The sequence below is a fragment of the Bemisia tabaci genome, chromosome 9, assembly GCF_918797505.1.
Source record: "Bemisia tabaci chromosome 9, PGI_BMITA_v3".
NCBI lineage: Eukaryota > Metazoa > Arthropoda > Insecta > Hemiptera > Aleyrodidae > Bemisia > Bemisia tabaci.
Window position 1 is genome coordinate 42,325,914 of NC_092801.1, and position 20,577 is coordinate 42,346,490.

General features: G+C 40.5%; 1 long non-coding RNA gene across 1 annotated transcript; it reads right to left on the reverse strand.

Annotated features, from left to right (window-relative positions):
* Positions 1-606: 606 nt before the first annotated feature.
* Positions 607-13,437, reverse strand: LOC140225497 (uncharacterized). Its single transcript, XR_011900570.1, has 3 exons — positions 13,305-13,437; positions 7,058-7,213; positions 607-1,269 (listed from the first exon to the last, which is right to left on the reverse strand). It is a non-coding gene; the product is annotated as an uncharacterized lncRNA (long non-coding RNA).
* Between the last annotated feature and the right edge of the window lie 7,140 nt (positions 13,438-20,577).

A 20,577-nucleotide genomic window follows, 5' to 3' on the forward strand; every position in this document is an offset into this window, starting at 1 on the left:
TTCAGAAAAACATTACAAACAAGGAAAGGTGACAAAATCTCTCATTTCCTGAGAGTTCATTAATTTCTAATTTTGTCGTATTTCGGTGGTACAAAAGACTGCGCACCTTTAATTAGTTGAGTTATGAGAGAAACCAAACACGTAATTTGGCCTGGAGCGGCGCGGCGCAAAGAGAAATGATGGCGAGGACTTGAGATGGAAAGGAGAACCCCTCGACGCGGCGGTCGGCATGTAACACATATTAGCGCCTACGAGACCGCATGAATACTTCACGCATTGCGTCAAACACAGTACGGTCAACAGCGGTCGGCGCGGCGTGAAACGCACAGTGCCTACAAAACTACATGAATACTTCACGCATTGTGCCAAACACGGTGTGGTCAGCGCGGCACGGCGGCGAAAGTTAAAATTATTAAACCACAGTTTGTTCTTTCTTAATTTTTTAGTTCATTTCTTACAAATGAAAGGCCTTGTCCCCACAGACATAGGTTTACGGAACTGAACTTTCGCGCGAAGTTCCGTGAACTTTTGCTGGTATATAGTGTTGGTAGGGCTTACGCAAAAAATGTGTCCAAGACGAGTGAACGCGTCTTATGCACTCTTCTCCCTCCGGCACGTTCACTTGATGGTTTTTATTGATGTTTCAAAATGAATGAGCAGAGGGCGGCAAAATACAGGCGGCCCATGGGCGGCAAGTAGGTAAATCCGGCCATGGCACGTTGAGCAACCTGTGCAAATGGTCGTCACACCGACTGATGAAGGCAAAGTGGAGGAAACCAAGGGTGTCACTTCTGCGGTGGATGACGTCAAAAACTCGACTTTTCAAGGGGCGGTATCGCGGCCCGGTTAATATTGAACGCAGAAAGTTGCTGTTTGGACAGATCTTATTATTTTTAGCTGATCTACAAGAATCAAGCATGATTCTGTGACCGGCGCAACCGATCCTGCACCTGGATTCATAATTCAGGAGAATCAAATAATTTCTCCATTGCAATGATGATATGATTTGGAGGGAAAAAGCGGTAATAATAATAAAACGATAGTCCGGCTGATTATGATCAGCCCCGGCACTACTATAAATACAATTTGAATTTATTTATTATCGTTTATTTCAATGAATACAAGGACCAACGTAAGGAAGTGTGCGATCAAAGCTCATAATGTCGTTAAAGTAAGCTTTCCTGTGTAAAATCTATCATGATGCGTTGCAGATGTCACCTCTCAAAATGAACTCAGGCACCAACTCACTCGTTAAAGGCTGCATATTGTCTGCAACACAATACAAATAGTGTGTGAACTTCCACAACATAAAAAGCTCGAAAATTTCAGTGAAATATTTCATGAAATTTCACGAGGCTGTGAAATATTTTATATTTTTCAGGGGCTAGTGTATGCAACCCGCAATCAAGTACACAAAATTAGAAGAACATCACAATTTTTACATTTTGCGAAACACGAAAGGGAACCAGTATTCTTCAATATATCTTTCATACATTTTTGAAGTTTCGTGAAATATTTCACGTGAAATTTCAAGATTTTGTTTTTTATGATATTTTGCCACCCTGGTCGTTGTCACCTCATTCCAATCGGCTTATTCTGGTGATTTTTTGCTCTTTTAGACCATTTCCAGCTGTGCTCGGCAATATTGGTGTGCATGTTTCCGGCTGATCACGTCATTGTAGAGCCCGTTGATGACGTCAGCAGGGCGCATAATACTGTTGTACCACTTTTTTCGCCCGTTTCTATTTTTGACTTGCGGCAAGTGGAAAACCCGTCATGAACTTCGGGATGGACGCATTTCATCGGACATGCGCCAAAAGCTCAAAGGGAGCAACCTTCAACCTTGAGAAAGTCTGTGGACATGATTTCCAAAATTATGGATTTTCCCTGTTAAAAATGTCCCATGGGTCCCCATGAAAATTTCATGGGGAATCAATACATGGGGTAATTACATGGGGACCTATGGGAGCTCATGAGCAGTAATGGGCATCCGTGGGGAAAATCGGAATGTCATTGGGGAAGACCGGGAATGCCCATGGGGACTCCAAGTTTTTGTGCGGGCCAAATCACCGATTAGGTGGGGATTCGGCCGGTGGGGATTCGGCCGGTTGGATTTTTCGTGGGGATTCGGCCGGTTTCTGATTTATTATTCAGAGTGTGGAAAGTTCGGCAACAATGCACAGAACAAACATGAATGAAACGTGGTATAAAAGAAATCAGCCATTTAACGTAGTGTATACTTACATATCTGAAGTTTACAGTCCATTTAAAGTTGATAGCCGGTCCAAAACATTTCTTAAGGTCCTTGTGCTCGATTTATTGTAGCAAAATGTTCGGGATGCGATCATTTAGGTCCGTATATTTTTTACCCCTTTTCATAATATTCAGCGGCATCCCGACGACACGTTTATTCCGTGGACTTCTAGTAAAGACTCGTTAACACGAAACAACCAAATTTTCATATGTTGTTAAAAACTTTAAGAGAAGATGCCACTCAATCTTTACTAGAAGTCCAGGAAATAAACGTCGGGATGCCGCTGAAGAAACGGAGTAAAAAATAAACGGACCTAAATGATCGCATCACGAACATTTTGCTATAATACATCGAGCACAAGGACCTTAAGAAATGTTTGGACCGGTTATCAACTGTAAATGGACTGTAAACTTCAGATATGTAAGTACACTACGTTAAATGGCTGATTTCTTTTATACCACGTTTCATCCATGTTTGTTCTGTGCATTGTTGCCAAACTTTCCACACAATAATAAATTAGAAACCGGCCGAATCCCCACGAAAAATCCGACCGGCCGAATCCCCACGCGACCAAATCACCGTGTGCCTTGTAGGGCATTTTTAACAAGACAACCAATGACACTCGCGGGCTAAATGGACAGTCGGCAGCCAGTGACCCACTCCCAAGAGACTATATGCACTCGGCAGTCTCTGCGTATTGCACACACAGTCGTTCTGTACAGTAAGGGCTACTCTTGTGACAGCAGCCTTGGTGGGTATTTAGGAGAAAAATCATTTTCGATGGCGATTAAGCAACTCACAGCCAGGCGATAAAGTGTATGCTAAACGTCACTAATTACGGATAATAGGACTTAGTGAGTTTTTGTACCACTGCTCTCTTTTTGGGCCGTAGTATCTCGATTTATTTTGCGAGGAAAGCTCCGTACTTTTGATGGATGCCTGCCATTCCTTATATATTAGAGCGCCTTCAGTTTCGTATGATACTGTGCAATACATCTGGTGTGAAATAGTTGCTTCAAGCGCCGTGGCACGCTGCGGTGCGGCAGGCGGGCAGCCAGCGCGAAACGCGCATTGGCGCCTACAAACCTAACAGGGATACTTCACGCGTTGCGCAATGCGTGAAGTATCCCTGTTAGGTTTGTAGGCGCCAGTGCATCGCAGTTCCGCTTTGTGTTAGGCTTTAATATTTAATCTAGCGGAGTCAGCGTTATTCAACTCATGATTTTGAAATGTTTGCACATCCTGTATGGATTATTCTCGTTTTAATTGATGAAAAAAAATATGTATTAAAGGAAAATATAACGTGTGTTTTGTAAATATTAAGGTGGTTCCGTATCAAACTTAATGATTTCCAAAGCGCTCGAATTTCTACACAATTTCTTATAGCCTTTTATAATCGATGGCGAAAAAGCAACAGCCAGGCGATAAAGAATAAAGCCCGGCGATGGGAACTATAGCCCGGCTGCATAATTTTTTATCGCTTCGCATAGCCCGGCCGTATGATTTTCTCCGCATTCTACAGCCAGCTATATGATTTTCTGTAGCCTTCATTAGCCGGCTATAAGAATTCCTATGGTATTTTGAAACGCAGCTCTTATCGCGAATTTTTACTAGGGAGGGCGGTATTTTACTTGAAAGTAAGTAACTGCACGCCATACGCTTCTACGTCTACTTACTGATTCGTGGACTAGTGCGGCCGAAGCGCCTTCAATTTTTCACATGCACCACGTTCGTCTATAAAACACGATTATAACTGTAGTTAGGAGTTACTATTAACATAATGGAATGCGCTGCTTATGCACAGTCGTCTAGAGGGGGAAAAAAAATGCGACACAAATTTACCAAAAAACGGATTGCAGGGGGCTAGTCTATGGTACGTGTGGACTTAAGCTTGCAAAAATCAAAATCTTGGCTGAACTTGATTTTGGGATATCGCAATCTGAAATTTTCATTGTACATGCAAGTTTTTTACCGATTTTGATAAGCTTTTTTATTTATTCGTCCATTGAATCGGTGTTGATCGAATGATCGGTTCAAGCTTTTATTTTCCGTTCGATTCATGTAGATCGAATACATACCCTATCGTTGCATGCAGACTTCCTATCACATTATTTTTGTTAACTGAACAGTTCGCCTTCTGCTGCGTTTGCAGCAATTGTTGTCACGCATATGTTGTGCGAGCTGATTTCAGCTAATTACATACTTGACCCTCTGAGGGCGTTTTATGTGCGCAAGTAGCGCTATCAGTTGGAGAGTGATCGAAGTAGGGATTGAGCGATTTATTCAATCTCACTTCTACAGGGTGAGCGAAAAGTCCCCGACCCCCCCTCTAACTTTTAAACGAATTGAGCTAGGGAAATGAAACTTTGGGAATGTTCCTATCTCAAAGGGGACCATCTTTTGAAGGGGTCAAAATTTTGGCCCCCCCCTCAGGGGGGGACAGGGGCCCCCCAACTTTTTTTTTTCAAATAGCAACCCCTATCTTGTGATACCTCATTTGAAAGAGCATAAAAAATTAAGAATTTTGGCGCAAACCGCAGATCAATAACTCAATTTTTGACCGAGTTATGATAGGTCAAAGGTCAAATTTGACCTATTTTCAAAAAATCATAACTCCGGTTCAAATCATCGTAAAGAAAAAAATAAAACGGGAAAATTTACCAAATTGTGTTTGCTTTTACGTAAGAATTGCAGAAATCACTTCGATGTAATTTTAAGGGGGGGCTCGGACTCCCAAATACGTCAATTCAAAGGTCATTCAATTTTCCCGCGAAATAAGCCAATTTCCTCTGGATTTGCCTCCACATTATCTCAGTAAGGTCAAAATCAGTTCAACATTACGTTGGCAAGTCCCCAAAATTCGGGAAAAGTTAAAAAAACGAAATTTAAACGGTCAAATTTAATCACCTTAAATTTCGTTTTTTTAACTTTTCCCGAAATTCGGAGACTTGCCAACGTAATGTTGAACTGATTTTGACCTTACTGAGATAATGTGGAGGCAAATCCAGAGGAAATTGGCTTATTTCGCGGGAAAATTGAATGACCTTTGAATTGACGTATTTGGGGTCCGAGCCCCCCCTTAAAATTACATCGAAGTGATTTCTGCAATTCTTACGTAAAAGCAAACACAATTTGGTAAATTTTCCCGTTTTATTTTTTTCTTTACGATGATTTGAACCGGAGTTATGATTTTTTGAAAATAGGTCAAATTTGACCTTTGACCTATCATAACTCGGTCAAAAATTGAGTTATTGATCTGCGGTTTGCGCCAAAATTCTTAGTTTTTTATGCTCTTTCAAATGAGGTATCACAAGATAGGGGTTGCTATTTGAAAAAAAAAAGTTGGGGGGCCCCTGTCCCCCCCATAGGGGGGGGGACCAAAATTTTGACCCCCTCAAAAGATGGTCCCCTTTGAGATAGGAACATTCCCAAAGTTTCATTTCCCTAGCTCAATTCGTTCAAAAGTTAGAGGGGGGGTCGGGGACTTTTCGCTCACCCTGTATTATTCTCCAACAAGGTGCCCTACTTTCGCACATTAAACGCCTTCAAAGAGTCAAGTAGTCAAGAGTTATGAGCTGAGATCAGCATGCGCAACGTATTCGCAACAACAATTGCTGCGGGCGCCCCTGAAGGCGAATTGAAAACAACCGTATAATACAAGTTGAAAAACATTTTAACTCTTCAATTCACACTATGGGGAACACTAATGGGGAATTGTCTTTTTTAGTCGTTTCATGGCGGATTCTCAAAAAACTTTTCAACATAAACTAAAACATGAACTAACATTTAAATGCAAAATAAAATATACTGCGCTACAAAATTTTGTGTACCTACCCTTATCGGATGTGCGACACCGTAATGTGACACTCAGAAATTCTAAAGAAATGTCCTAGAATCTAAAGATTAAGGAAGGACCACTTTACAAAGCGCGACTTTCAGCATTTTGACGTGTGTTAGGTACCTTGTCAAAATTTCACATTAGACACAAAACTCGCAACAAAAATAACTGAAACCATCCCCGAACTGAGATAGTCAACGTTTTTCGATGCGGAAATTTCAGCTTCTCGCTCATGAAAAATCAGAAGTCTCCCAAAGTCTAGTCACGCACTACACTTTATCGTCAGAGTCTCTGCGGTATGAAAATATGGCAACCTCAAACTCGGTGCTTCGGCTCAGCTGTTGCACGTTGTTAACACTGAACATTATCAGGTGCGGAATGGACGTAGTTCGACTAAGAAGTCTGTCAAAACTGCTGTAGTGCGCGATTTGATTCAAGTCGACTTTTGTTCCTCTTGTGAGCGGGGAATTCAAAATCCCCATAACCAATGCTGCATGTATATACATATAAACGTTTATATCTTAGTCAGGAGATGCTGCTAGTAATTTTCGCTGCCCAAATTGTCGCCTTCTGGCCGAAGCATCACAAGAGCCATGCGACGCGACGTTCCAAAATTTCCGCGGCCGTTTTATGTTTTTTACAATAAAGTTATTGGTTAAATCTGTTTGAAACTTTCACTGAATTTTATCGGCAGAAAGAAGAAAATTGAGTGGAATTTTCGGACAGCTTCGTTGAACGATTTTTCTGTAAAAAAAATGGCAGCGGAAATGTTGAAACGTCGCATGGCGCTTGTGATACTTTGGCTGGAAGGTGACGAAATCGCGTTCTACGTGATTTGGTCAGAAAACATGTATCACAATGCTTAAATCCGTACATTGTCTAGTGGTCCATTGATCGATCGACGACCAGATTTTACCTCTCCAATGCATTGAGGACCTACCTTCAGTGAATAATACTAAACTCACCAATGTGTTTTGATGGAGATGCTCGCAGAAAGTGAGAAATAAGTCGACACATTTCTTCACACGATCGACCTCGGAGTTATTTTCTTGGTGGGAAGATTTTTCTTCGCCCCAAGCCTGGTTTGGCACTCGAATGTAGTCCCATTTGTTGAAGAATCGCTGTGCAAAATGTTCAAAAAAAAGTCATGAGGCTCAATGACACTTCCCAAACCGGAATTACAATGAGAATGCTGCCGTGATAGCGAAGAGAGCAGTAAGTGTCAAATTTTCAAAATCGAGTTTCTTTCAAAATTCGTCTACCCTCTTATAGATGAAATCACTGAAATAGGTAGCTAAAACAGCAATGTATCTTATTTGTATCAAAACGAGACACAAGAATGCCTTAAGTGCGCAAAAAATGACGTAGTTTCAGGCAAGACAACAGTAATAGTCCAGGCATTATAGGAAAAATAGAAAAAAAAATTTATATATAAGGTTTTATGTGCCCAAGTTGTTCATTGGGGTGCCAGGGACTCCCAGCAAAAAGTCCCCAAGAATCCCCTGTACGCTCGACCCCCCCGCCCCCCCAAAACCCCCAAAAAATCGACCTTTCCTCGGTTTTTCGTAAATATCTCAAAAAGAATTGGTTTTAGCGAAAAATGAGTTATCTAGTGAATAAAAGTTCATAAAATTTCCAATAAAAATGACTTCTATGAATTTTTTTGTAAAACGACTTTGAACCCCTCAAAATGGCTGCCGAAAAAACGGGCATTTACGGAAATTTCAGTTTTTTCCCGAAAATGCCCATTTTTCTTTGAAACGGCTGCTCTCATGTAAAAGTTAATGGCGGATTCTGAAAGAGCGTTGAATTTCACATCAGAAACGATTAAAATCGATCATTTTAGACTCACAGTCGATCTACGGAAATACGATATATCGAAGCTCTTCCGCCCGGGCCTAACAAATCAAGTACTGGGTACTACTCATTTAAGTTTACGGTTCTGCTGGAGCAAGGAAGCGTTCAATTATCGCGTAATGCATCTGAAGAGGGAGGAGAGTCGGGATTCTCCCATCCAGAAAACAGAAATTGTGCATTGAGAGTTGGGGGGGGGGGGGGGGGCTGAAAAATAGAAATAGAGCATTACTTTATAATTAAATGATTCCTCTTTTTCACTTCGATTTGTCTCTAGTAAAGCAATAAAACACATTTTTAAATGTTCACTTTTTCACTTCGATACCTCCAGCTCCAGTACAGATGGTTGTAAGCGGGGGGGGGGGGGGGGACTCAGATTTTTTGAATGATTATCTTTTTAAGCGTAAGGTGTTCATGTACTACTTTGAGCTTGAATAGAGTCAATTATAAAACCGTGCTAAAGAACAAATGATCAGTATATTAATCACAAATAATATTTTCGATTTGTTTCACTTAATAATCATTGTAAAGCAGTGTATTCTAATTAATTACAATTACTTGTTCGAGAGCAAGTGGTTGCCCAATAACTTTTTTGAAGGAATGTCCAGCTGTAAAACTTAGAGAAGTCTTAGAATAATCGTCGTCTTTTTGGCCTAAGTGCGTAATTGCTTACAACTTTTTCTCTCTTCTTTTCCATCTCTTTTTCTTGTTTATCTTCTTCTCCTTCTTCTTCCGCCTTATTGCCGCTCAATTCTAGTGTTGCCCTCGCGTCATCCATATTGACCTTTTCTTCTTCTTCTTACTCGTCTGTATTAAGCACAAGCGAGTTATCACACGAGATGCCGTTGCAATGCAAGAAAACGTTTGAACATTTCAGGCCTGTTTTTCTACAACCGCACGATTTTCTGCAACCCTTAACACAGCCACAGAAAATTGCGTGCAAAACTTGTTTAGGTGCAGGCCCTAAAGTGGTTCGTACAGGAGTAAGCTGCGGATCCAATTTCCACCCCCAATTTAAAGGCGAGAGTGCATTACCGAGCCACGTTTGAATTTGAAGGAATGCTCTAAAACCGTGCAATTTGGCGGCATCTTCTGTCGGCGGTAGAATTTCGAGACTACTTGTTTTAGCCGTGACTGCACCTTTTTTAAACCTGATGAAACGATGTTCGTTCAAACTTTCGATATTTCTATTTGCATGATGAAGTCCGATATATATTAATCGGACGCTGCCTATTAATAATATGATAATAAATATGCAGATATATAATATGCTTGGAATAAGAATGACACAGCCACAACGCGGATCGAGGGTGGAAGTCCGTGCAACCGCTAGAGATCAGTTCTCGAACTAATCGCAATCGCAAAACATAGGAAGGAGCCGGGAGCCCGACGAGATAAATTCGATGGGGGGCAACGAGAGGCGAAAGGGGAATTTTTATGAAACCGAAGCCCCTGAACGAGCTACATATAAGCCCCCCGAGTTCTAGATAAGAAGGGCTCGTCCAGTGTTGCTAGGTATAATGTCCCTCCACTCCTCGGGCCATGTATTTCAGCATTAATCATTTTTCTGTCATTTGGCAGCTACGATTCCTCCAAAATGCGACAATGCGAAGACAAAACAAAAAACGTGGCCTCATCTTTTCACATCGACGTCTTCGCAGGCTTGGACCATGCTTATCGTTCCTGTATGTTAAACCGTTGCGCGGCTAAGCGGAGGAAGGGTAATGGGTGACACCCCCCCCCCCCCCACAATCACTACTCCCTTCCCACCCATAATGGCCTTAAAAAGGAGTAAAAGGCTAATACAAACGACCCCCGAGTGAAAAAAGTATGACTCTAGTGTCATTAGAACCCCGGCCGCAAATGTTTAACTACCTAGTACTTGATTTGTTAGGCCCGGGCGGAAGAGCTTCGATATATCGTATTTCCGTAGATCGACTGTGAGTCTAAAATGATCGATTTTAATCGTTTCTGATGTGAAATTCAACGCTCTTTCAGAATCCGCCATTAACTTTTACATGAGAGCAGCCGTTTCAAAGAAAAATGGGCATTTTCGGGAAAAAACTGAAATTTCCGTAAATGCCCGTTTTTTCGGCAGCCATTTTGAGGGGTTCAAAGTCGTTTTACAAAAAAATTCATAGAAGTCATTTTTATTGGAAATTTTATGAACTTTTATTCACTAGATAACTCATTTTTCGCTAAAACCAATTCTTTTTGAGATATTTACGAAAAACCGAGGAAAGGTCGATTTTTTGGGGGTTTTGGGGGGGGCGGGGGGTCGAGCGTACAGGGGATTCTTGGGGACTTTTTGCTGGGAGTCCCTGGCACCCCAATGAACAACTTGGGCACATAAAACCTTATATATAAATTTTTTTTTCTAATCGCCGATTTTTGATCTAATATGCCTGGACTATAAGTGACATTATTCCTCTAGAGAGCCAGTGAAAACAGGGCTTTCGAGTTGTAAAGTGCTGCCCTCCTCTGCCGATTTCTAACCTGAAAATGGGTTTGCTGTGTGTCCAAAACGCAACCACGAAATTCTATTCTGAGAGATTTTTTAGATAATTATGAAAAATCAACATTTTTGCAGCACTGTAATAGCGCTGGTTCCTTTTTGAGAAATGCGATCCATTCGGTGTTTCCATTTTCTGCGCAAATCTCATGGTCAGCATAACTAAAACAAGCAGTGAACTCCAACACAATGTGTTGATAAGGCGCGTCATTAACTCGCACATATCAACCCCTTTAGTTTTCATTTACAGAGATTTCAAAATAGGCAAGCAGCACAACAAGAGAATTCACGATCCAACACTGCGAGGTCAACGACGCACCTTGACGAGACCGTGTATTGTGAATGTAGAAAGCTATTCGATCGAATTTAAGTTTTTTGATCTGCCTCAAGCAAAATCTTATCAGATTCTTGAAGAAAAGTGCTACGGAATAATTTAAGCGAAGAAAGGAAAAATTCTGTCGAATTCCTAGAAGATAAAGTCGATTTAAAGGTATTTTGGGGCTAAAATACCCAAATCACCGGTAGTACCTATAAATCCCGTTATATTATTGAAAAGAAATTGACTCGATATAAATGCAATTGCATTAAATATGTCTTGATTTTGTTATTTTAAACGTCTTTCCATGCAAAGAAGTTCAACCATGTCGTTGCTTTATTCATTCATGCATTGAAAGTGAGCAATCTACATCCTGAAAATCTACTGATTTGCCGTAAAAAATTGCAGAAAATTGATACACCAGGTCGATGCACCCACTCGTTGAATTTACCGACCAATTTCGTGAGTGCAAATGTGTAAAAATCAATATGCTATAGTCATTTTGGGTGCATTTATTTTTCATGAAACAATAATGATTTCAATCCCGAAAAACCATCAATTTTCCGTATAAAATCGAAAAAATCAAAATTTGTCGACTCCTCGACGTGACAATTAGATTCTACGTGTGTAAATACTTATGTATCGATATGCTGAACAGAAACTATGTGTGGACACAGTCAGAAGCCCGCGGCAACATTAATTCAACAGAAAAACTGTAAAAATTAGATCGGATTTTAGCCGCTTTGCCCGCCTCTCCTCGTTACTTACAACAAACCGTTCTTATGCTCATCTCAAAATTTTTCTCAGAGCTTTGGGTTATTATCAGCTTCCATTTAAACTCCGGTTCGATGGCCGAATTGGCTGCCAAAAAAGCAAGCCACTGTTGAAGGGTTCTATGAGAAATTCGTGATATTATCGGCTCTCAGGAAATCACCCCATGGCTAAAATTGGTGGTATAAATGTTTAAGTGCTTAAAATACTCGTATTCAAGAAACTAAGGGATTAAACTATGGAGTCAATTTCTTTTTAATAATATAACGGGATTTACTACCGGTGATTTAGCTATTATAGCCCCAGAATGCTTTTAAAGCGCCTTTACGTTCCAGAATCTCGACGGAATTTTTTTTTTTTTTGGGCTTAAACGATTCAAGGGACACTGTAGTTAAAAATATAAAGATTTTTCGATTTGGACGTATAAAAAATGTTTAACTCGTTCAGGCACACCATGTATTGTATGGAGTTCTGCTGTTATTCGACCCTTGTCTTCAGGTCAAAATTCTTACAAAGAAGCCCCTTGCAAGAGGCGAATTTTTTGTAATTTCTCCCAGTTTTTTCTCCGTTAGGTATATAATTGAATTGCTTGTCAAATTCTGAGGTTAATTATATTTAATTGTAATTTATACATTTCTTTTTTTCCCCTTTATTTTATTTTCTCAATGGAGAAGTTTTGTTGATTTCTTCGGATTTCGATTACTGTAACTTCTCTTCTATTCAGCCGATTTTTATGAATGAGGTCTCTTTTTATTTGTGTTTTAACGGAGAGTAAGGAATAAATTGCTAAACACACGCGGAACAATTTTTTTTGAAAATTGGATGAATCCTAGCGTGACGGTGAAATGGTTAATCAAGCGTAAGTAATTGGGCGAGGGGCTGAGGGTCCCGGCCGCCTGGCGACCGTCAGCTATTGTTCGTCGGGACGCCGACGCAGTGGTCAGGAGCGTGGGGAACAGAGGGGTAGGTGGATTCCTGTATGAGCCACGTTTAGCAAATGGTCTAATGAGTCTCGAGGCTCATCACAGATTGCACTTACACAGATAGCAATATCAGAGCACGGGTACCAACTTTTGAAAATCATAACAGCCGTGTGGAGATCTGTCAAAGCGTACGTTTTGAACAAAACGGAGTGAGTTAAATTCTCATTCTTAAAGTGCCGAACTGGTCAGTCATCCTCGAATCAGTTCGCTTGCTTCTGCTTATATATGCATATTTTAAATCAGCGCGTCGTACTCTTAGGCTTTTTTTAAAAAAACCAAGTAACGTAGACTCTTGGTATTCACTGCACATAAACTAGAAAGCCCCAGAATGGGAAACAACTTTAAATCATAATTATTGACGGATAAATAAACTTTTTACATGCTTTGGAAAATCTCAGAAGTTCGCGGTAGTCACTTTTCGGTAAGGAACTAAGGGACTCGGTTATTGTATCGAGCAGGGTTCGAAACGATCGCAAAGGCGGTATACTACGTATACGCGCCAATTCTCTACCTTCGCCGAGATAGGTACCAGCGAATGATCATTATTTAGAGCTCATTCATAAAACTACTTGTCAATACTGAGGAACCAGGTGAATATGTTATTTCTACAAACAGGCATAAGTAATTAAATATATTCGTTTCTCATCGCAAAATGTAATCCAGCTCTAAGGCCGCTTTATTTTTGGCGCTAGGTATATTTTTCAATGATCAGACCTCATGTTAATAATTTTTATTTTTTATTTTTGAAGGGAAAAGAGACGTAACTGAAGACAAACCTGATGGATATAGTCAACCGAGACAAGTATTTTCGTTTTAAGTAGCACACCTTCATTTTCTTCGAGATTCACATATATCCCCAAGTGTTTCAGCAGTGTGCTTTCAGGTCCCTGAAAGCAGAATACCTTTCATTATTTTGGGTGGAAGAGAGCTTTCTGTAATTGGGAGCTCATTTGCAACGAGTCCATCCTGAATCCTGATACAACTGTTTTCTTTGATACACGTGGTAGGAGTAAAAAGTCCTTCAAGTATGTTCATTAGAGGTGTAAGAGGGTCACTTTGGCCAATTTTTGTTGCTTTTAAACATTGAGCTCATTGTTTAAAATGTTTTTTGTTTTTGTTTTTGTTTTTTTTTGTTAATATAATTTTCCTGTTTTTCATCATTTTTTAAAATGGTTTAAAAAGGGCGATTCATCTCGCACACCAAAATTGAACTCCTTTGGCGAACAATGTACTTAGGTGCATACTTCCTCTAAAAAAGTTTTTGGATTCAAAGCCTCCCAAAAAGCCGATGTTGCCATATTTTTTTCCCCGGAAAACACAAAAAACCGACTACCTATTTCAGTACTTGGAGGCTGTTCCTCACCGAGCTCATTGAGCAAATTTCAGCAAACCGAATTTTGAATTGAAAATTCAAAATTTTTCCAAATTTTTTGAATTTTGAACCGAACCTGAATTTTCATACGTTATGACCACATTACTAGTGATTATGTACATGTGTTTATTTATACAGCCTTCCACCGCGACGCGACGTTGCCACATACCATCGATAAAATTCGATAAAAATCCGCTAAAAATGGGTCGTCAATAAGCGCAGGATCTTAAAATAATGATTATTGCTACAAGGTATGATCCCCTTCCATCTCTGAATACAGCATTTTAAGTTTTACATTAGTATTCCATGAGCAATATCCGAAAAAATGGCTCAAATCTAGGGAAACGCGGATTTTTATCGAATTTTATCGATGGTATGTGGCAACGTCGCGCCGCGGTGGGAGGCTGTATAGATAAACACATGTACATAATCACTAGTAATCTGGTCATAACGTATGAAAATTCAAGGTTTGCTGAAATTTGCTCAATGAGCTCGGTGAGGAACAGCCTCCAAGTACTGAAATAGGTAGTCGGTTTTTTGTGTTTTCCGGGGAAAAAATATGGCAACATCGGCTTTTTTGGGAGGCTTTGAATCCAAAAACTTTTTTAGAGGAAGTATGCACCTAAGTACATTGTTCGCCAAAGGAGTTCAATTTTGGTGTGAGATGAATCGCCCTTTTTAAACCATTTTAAAAAATGATGAAAAACAGGAAAATTATATTAACAAAAAAAAAACACAAAAAACATTTTAAACAATGAGCTCAATGTTTAAAAGCAACAAAAATTGGCCAAAGTGACCCTCTTACACCTCTAATGAACATACTTGAAGGACTTTTTACTCCTACAATGGGATCATTGTGAAACAGCGCGTCAAATGCCGCGACATTTAAGTCGAGCGACGGTCGAGCAGCGGTTTGACTACAAAATGCTAAAATCGCTGATTTTTGCATTTTGAGAGCTAAGAACGAGGGATTCTGATCCTCGTGGGTCCAAACCGTTATTTTTCTCTTAAAATATAGTATCAAAAGTCTCATTATCCGCATTTGCGACTTTTTACCTCGATTGCATTTACCGAAAAAAAATCTGCAAGATCGCCAAGATTGCCAAGATGAGAAATCGATGAAACATCTTAAGTACCTTGCGGGACCACTCAACCTTTAGCTACGACCCTGAGATTTTTTTGTGCTTTTTTTTCTAACTATGAGACAACTTATTGGCAGGTATCTCTGTTGGATTTCGCAATTTTTTTTTCTTGTAACGTCCAAAATGGGACACCCTACTGTTCAAACGCGTTCAATGCCTGGGCGGCAGCCATTATGGCCGCCATTTTGGCGTATGGAGAACTTCTATCAGCTTATTTTGTTATTTGGACCTCATTTTTGGAATCTACGACCCAAAAAACCTATACAGTGACACCTCATTCGACGATATTTGCCTCAACAAAATATTTCACTCCGCAACGGCAGCCCTTTTGGCCGCCATTTTGATTTTTTTGGGCTTCAATGGATCTGTGGTAAGTTTTTGACATCATAGGTGAAATCTACGACCCAAAGAACCCTACCAAGGACACCCTACTTGGCACTTTTACATATGTATCGCAGTTTTGACCCTATCTTGGAGATTTTGGCGGCCATCTTGGATTTGGGGCATCCCTTTGGGTCGGAGAGTATTTTGAACCTCAAATTCGGACTCTACGACCAAAATTACATAAGAATTGACCCCAATCATGACATCAAAATCAAATTCCATAATTTTCACCCCCCGAGCCCCCATTTTGCCGCCATCTTGATTTGGGGGGGTTAGACGCAAAATTAAGCTTGACAAAATCGAAATTATTTTTTTACGCATCGAAATGAAGAGATTAAGATATTTTCCACACTTGCTTCACTTACCGTTCCACGAGAGTACATAAGAACCCGGACTAGTAAGCGTATGCATTATTTTGAGTCCGATTACTATAAACTTGATAATAAAAATTACAAAATAGAGTCTTTGGAAAGAAATAGCTAACATTTGCCTCTAAGCAGAATTTTTCCAAAAATTGAGGCGATTTTAGTATCTCAGCAAAATTTGTTCGATATCTCGATGTTTACCTCTTTCTGGTGTAGATTCACCTTACAACTCCCCTCTCTGGTTATCACATTTCTGAGGGCTGATTGATGAAATTGATAGACAATGGTATACACAAAGAATATAAATTGAAATTGGAGCGATCCTATTGGTTGAGACGGGGGAAAGGGGGAAATGATGTACTAATTACGGGGTCTCTAATGGGTTGCCGTTAGTTATCACATTACTTACTACCTATGCCCATTGCCACTACTAGCAATGCTACAATCAGACGTTGAGATTTCGAATCGCCTTCGAAAATGAGGCTAGGCAACTTTACACACTTTCAATTCGAAAGAGTTGTATCATTGCTGATTGAAGGAGGTCCAGAGTATGGTAATGTTAAATGACAAATGTTATCATCCAGGCAGGGAGTTTATCCTTCAAATGTACAGACAAAGCGATGAAGAAAGAAGACAAAGGTAAACTGGAGTGCTCCTTTTTGTTGAAACGGGAGACTTGAGGTAAAATGATGGACTAATCATAGGATCTCTCATGGGTTGCCATTAATAGGTCCAATATATACGTCCTTTGTCCATTGAGACCACCTGCTTCCACCAATGCGATCGTTTCATTTTCCCTTTTTCCTCTTTGTCTGTGGAATTACGTCCTGGATTTCACGGGAAATCGAGGAAACCTTCACTTTGTGTTTCGGAATATCATGGAATTGTTGGTGTTTTCTTTCCGTTCAGTGGGCTAAGTATTGAAACCCATAAATTGATAAAGTGTTAGAAAAATAGGACAAAGGGAAAACAGAGCGATCCTATTGGTTGGAACGGATTGTTGGTTAAGACTAAGGGGGAAACTGATGCATTAACTAATAACTATAGCTCCTCGCAAGGGTTGCCGTTAGTTAGTATATTACTTACTTCCTTTGTCCATTGCAACCCCATCACTGATGGTACGAACAGGGTGGCAAAGTTTCACGAAATATTAAATCATGAAATTTCAGAAATTTATGAAAGATATTTAAAAAGACTGGTTCATTTCCTGTTTTCATGTTTCGCAAAATGTAAAAATTGTGACTTTCCTCTATTTTTGTGTGTTTGACTGCGGGTTGCATACTCTAAAAAATATGAAAACTCTGAAAAATATGAAATATTTCACAGCCTCGTGAAATTCTATGAAATATTTCACAGTCTCGTGAAATTCTATGAAATATTTCACTGAAATTTCCAATCTTTCATTTCTTTCTTACGCTTCATTCCACACTGCGGCTCCGTTTTCCCCCATGCGAGAGGCTTGGAGGACAAGGCGCGTGAGTGCAGTTTTTGCTATTTCGAAAAACACGATTTTGAAGTTTCGAAAGCACATGGATTCTAATGGCGGAAAGAAAGTTCTAACTCACTTTTTGATGCTTGAAAATTGGAATTTGTGAGCGAATTTTGTAGGCTTAAGACTAGTTCAACTTGGAATCGTTAATATCTCAATATTTTTTTAAAATTTCACTTATGCGCCTTGTCCTCCAAGCGCTTCGTGTCTTTTTTGTCTATCCCTTTGTCGTTTAAATCTACATGCTCTGTCAATCAAAATCCATAAGCAGCTCGCTGTGTTTTGTGAAAAAAATAAATCGTCCATATGTGTGTTTTACAAACAAAACAAAGATGAAGCACTTTAGGATGAATTTTTCACAATTTATGCATTAAGACTAGTTTTACTTGAAATCATTAATATCTCATTTTTTTAAAAAAAAAAAACAACTGCACTTAAAAGCCTTGTCCTCCAAGCGCCTTATGTCTTCTTTGTCTATCTCTTTGTTGGCTATGTCTGAAGCTTTGTCAGTGGAGATGTTGCATGTGTGAGAAATTTGCGATTTGACTATTGATTCTTATGTAAAAGTTCGCGAGAAACACGATGGTGCCACTGGTTTTCTCTGAAATCAACTACTAAGCTCAAAAAAAGCTCTCAAGTTGAGGCCAAAATGGAGGGGATATCCCACGCTATCCTGAGAGTCCACGTCTACATCAGCCTGGTAAAAATTGGCGATAGGAGCTGCGTTTCAAGATACCATAGGAGTTCTTATAGCCGACTAAAGAAGGCTATTAAAAATCATATAGCTGGCTGTAGAAAGCGGAGCAAATGATATAGCCGGGCTATACGAAGCTATAAAAAAGTATACAGTCGGGCTATAGTTCCTATCGCTGGGCTTTACACTTTATCGCCATTGGCTATACAAGGCTATAAGAAATTGTGTAGAAATTTGTGTGCTTTGGAAATCATTAAGTTTGATACGGAACTACCTAAATATTTACAAAAAACACATTATATTTTCCTTTAAAACATATTTTTTTCATCAATTAAAATAAGAATAATCCATGCAGAGTGTGCAAACATTTCAAAATTATGAGTTGAAAAACGCTGACTCCGCGAGATTAAATATTAGAGCCTAACTCAAAGCGGAGCGGCGACGCACTGGCGCCTACAAACCTAACAGGGATACTTCACGCATTGCGCAATGCGTGAAGTATCCTGTTAGGTTTGTAGGCGCCAATGCGCGTTTCGCGCTCTCTGCCCGCCCGCCACGCCGCAGCGTGCCACGGCGTCTGAAGCAACTATTTCTCACCAGGACACCACCCTCAGGATAGCGTGGGATATCCCCTTCATTTTGGCCTCAACTTGAGAGCTTTTTTTGAGCTTGGGAGTTGATTTCAGAGAAAACCAGTGGCACCATCGTGTTTCTCGCGAACTTTTACGTAAGAATCAATAGTCAAATCGCAAATTCCCCACACATGGACAGGCCCGCCACAAGGGGGGGGGGGGGATACTGGGTCCTTGGTACCGGGGCCCGGGCCCTGGAGGGTCCCGTGACGCAGGTGACAAACCACTACGAATTCATGTGTAACCCTTGTCTCGTAGGGAAAATTGAAAAAATTACCCTAAAAATTCCGCAAAAGGTGAATAAAGTTTCAAAAACACGCTAGGACACTATAAAATTTGTCTTACTTTTTTAGAGATTTTCAAGATTTTGAGTATATGTAGAATGATATGCTTAGTAACTGCGTTTCATTTTCTTCCGTTGTCGGATGCTAAAAGGCTCCTTTCTGGGCATCCTCGACTTCAATGGCTTACCTCCCTTGCCATAGACGTACGAAAGGGGAGGCCAGGGGGACCCGGCTCCCCATAGAATTGAAAAGTATCGTCAGCCCCCCTCAAAAAAAAATTTATAGATGTTTTGAATGCAACAATTCGAAAGTTTTTGGTGCTGAAAGTAAAAAAAAGGCGTAATTATTCTGCAGAAATTGATGGAAAATCTCCATCATAAGAGCTTCAAAATGCGTCCAAATAGGTTTAAAATTTCAAACATTTCCCGGGAGAGGCCCCCCGGACCCCCCTTTGTGCTAAGGGCCCGGGCCAGAAAACTGGTACCAGGGCCTGAGATGAGATGTGGCGGGCCTGCACATGGCACATCTCCATTCGCTGTAGATTCTATAGAAAAATAAAGAAATTGTTGGGATGTGTGTTTCAGGAAACAAAACAAAGATGAAGCACTTGAGTTTGGGTCTGTTCTTGGTGGTCCTCCTGGTTGTTGGCAGCTCGGTGGAGGGGGAGGGGGAGGGGAGGGGAGGGGAAGAGAATCACGAGGTGCGGGAGCGGGATCGGGGGTGGGTGGCACGACGGGAAAGCCACGAGCGCCTGCGGTGAAGAGCTCGGATTTTACTGCTACAAATACTACGGCAACCCATACTGCGAATCCACCAACGATCATTGGGAAGGAAAGTTCAAAGCCTGCTGCGAAAGTAAGGGCCGCACCGGAATTAAAACTCAACACATTTAAACACGTCCCCTGAACACCAGACCGTCACCTCTCTTCACCCGAAGCTAAATTGGATGTACCTAGAGTACCTGTATAGGGAGCGTACCGACAGATCTGAAACTCCGAAAGTCCATCAGGCCTTCACCGATGCCTCCGCGAATAAAGTTAGGGCCCAAAAGGGCAGCCAACCTATGAATTTCAATTATCCAGAGCGATTTACTGATACTATTGTTACGAACCGTCCTTTATTAAGCACGTGTTTGACTCAGTTTTTGCATAACTTTACTCAATTTCGCAGAAGAACGCTCATTTCTGCACATTCTTAACCATCTTGGTTAAAATTGGAATCTGCAGACTGGCAGTGAAATTTTGTGCGTTAGAAGTTGGTTAGAAGGGTGGCTGCACTTTTGGGCCCTAAGCCCTCCATGAACCGATCTGTCGGTACTCTCCCTATACAGGTACTCTACTGAACACCAGACTGTCACCTCTCTTCACCCGAAGCTAAGTTGGATGTACCTACGATATTTATACCGCAAAACTGTGTATAATTAAATTGATCAGAAGGAACTACTCCCGAGCAGCATTGATCGCGATAAATAGCGATTTTATCGGTTGGTTATCGCGATTATATCGGTGGCAAAATATCGAGATATTATTGCATTAAAAATCGCGATATATGGCGATTAAATCGCAAAAAATCGCGATTTTTGGTTCGATAAAATCATGATTAATTTTTATCGATAAAATCGAGATTAAATCGCCATTTATCGCGATTTTCATTTCGAAAATATCGCGATAAATTGTCGGGCGATAAA